This window comes from Cetorhinus maximus, unplaced genomic scaffold (genome assembly GCF_964194155.1).
Source record: "Cetorhinus maximus unplaced genomic scaffold, sCetMax3.hap1.1 HAP1_SCAFFOLD_795, whole genome shotgun sequence".
NCBI classification, from domain to species: Eukaryota; Metazoa; Chordata; class Chondrichthyes; order Lamniformes; family Cetorhinidae; genus Cetorhinus; species Cetorhinus maximus.
In genome coordinates this window covers 75,505-77,500 of record NW_027596737.1, presented here as the reverse complement: position 1 = coordinate 77,500, position 1,996 = coordinate 75,505, and positions in this window count along the sequence as shown.

The following is a 1,996-nucleotide window of genomic DNA, read 5'->3' as shown; positions in this document are numbered from 1 at the left end:
TGCGTCGCCTGCGTTCACATCGGTTCTGGGCACGCACACAGTGCTGACTCTGCCCATGTCAAACACTACAGTGTGCAACCCAAGGGGACTCAGGCACCCCGCCCGCCCCCTAGGTGCCTGTGAACAGGCTTTGTATTTTTATTTCTCATCATCAAGTACACCGCCAGGTGAAACTTTGTGATTTTTTTTTTTGCTGCTCATAAATACAATTTTCTTATTTGTAAAACAACGGAAGCAACCTGTTGGCGCTCGCACGGAGAGGAAATGCCGACCGGCGTGCGTCGCCTGCGTTCAAAAGGGTTCTGGGCACGCACACAGTGTTGACTCTGTCCATGTCAAACACTCTAGTGTGCAACCCAAGGGGACTCAGGCACCCCCGCCCCAAAGGTGCCTGTGAACAGACTTTGTATTTTTATTTTTCATCATCAAGTACACCGCCAGGTGACACTTTGTGATTTTTTTTGTTCATAAATACACATGTATATATATATATATATTTGACACTTTGTCATTTTGTCTGTTCTTTTCGCCACAGGCCAAGTTTATTAAACCAGGGTTACCACCGGTCTGGACCCTGGCCGATATTTCAGACCGACAACAGAGTTCGGAAAGCCCGCACAAATTCATCTTAAATCCTCATATAGGACTTCCGAGAGCTCTTTGAAAGGTATTCTATTTGAAAACGCTTACCACCCTCAAAGTCGCACTTTTCTGGGCATTTTTAAAGTGTGACCGTTGTCTGAAAATGTTCTGAAAATCGTGTCCCCGAAAATCTCCGGGTACCCCGCCAACCTCCCCTGCCAACAATTGCAACCGTAAGGTCGGGCGGTAGGCCTACCGTCCAGGAGGCCCCAAAGCCCGCAAAACGCCATTTTGCCATTTTCTCATCGGGACTTCCGAGGGGAACTCATTAACGAGCTCCAGGAGTGGTATGCCAGAAATTGCAACTTGACCCGTCGCCGGGCACACCCGCTACTCTCTGCGGGAATACCCCCACCGGGTGCCGGGTAAAGGCCTCGGATCTGACCTCATGGACTTCCGTCTGCGCACGGATTTTGCTCTCGCGGGCCCAAGAGCCACTTTCCACGGCCTACCAACGCAATCCGAAGTGCATTGGCCAACCATTACAACGGGAAACACTTTGCCTCTCCGCCAGAGACTAAGTCCAATTGGTTAACCATTTCTCAGGAAAACACTTTGCCTCTCTGCCAGAGACTAAGTCCAATTGGTTAACCATTTCTCTTGAAAACACTTTGCCTCTCTGCCAGAGACTAAGTCCAATTGGTTAACCATTTCTCATGGCCACAGTTTGCCTGCCGTTCAGAGACTAAGTCCAATTGGTTAACCATTTCTCGTGAAAACACTTTGTCTCTCCGCCAGAGACTAAGTCCAATTGGTTAACCATTTCTCGTGAAAACACTTTGCCTCTCCGCCAGAGACTAAGTCCAATTGGTTAACCATTTCTCTTGAAAACACTTTGCCTCTCTGCCAGAGACTAAGTCCAATTGGTTAACCATTTCTCGTGAAAACACTTTGTCTCTCTGCCAGAGACTAAGTCCAATTGGTTAACCATTTCTCGTGAAAACACTTTGTCTCTCCGCCAGAGACTAAGTCCAATTGGTTAATCATTTCTCAAGGCCACAATTTGCCTGCCGTTCAGAGACCAAGTCCAATTGGTTAACCATTTCTCTTGAAAACACTTTGCCTCTCTGGCAGAGACTAAGTCCAATTGGTTAACAATTTCTCTTGAAAACACTTTGTCTCTCCGCCAGAGACTAAGTCCAATTGGTTAACCATTTCTCTTGAAAACACTTTGCCTCTCTGCCAGAGACTAAGTCCAATTGGTTAACCATTTCTCGTGAAAACACTTTGTCTCTCCGCCAGAGACTTAGTCCAATTGGTTAATCATTTCTCAAGGCCACAATTTGCCTGCCGTTCAGAGACCAAGTCCAATTGGTTAACCATTTCTCTTGAAAACACTTTGCCTCTCTGCCTC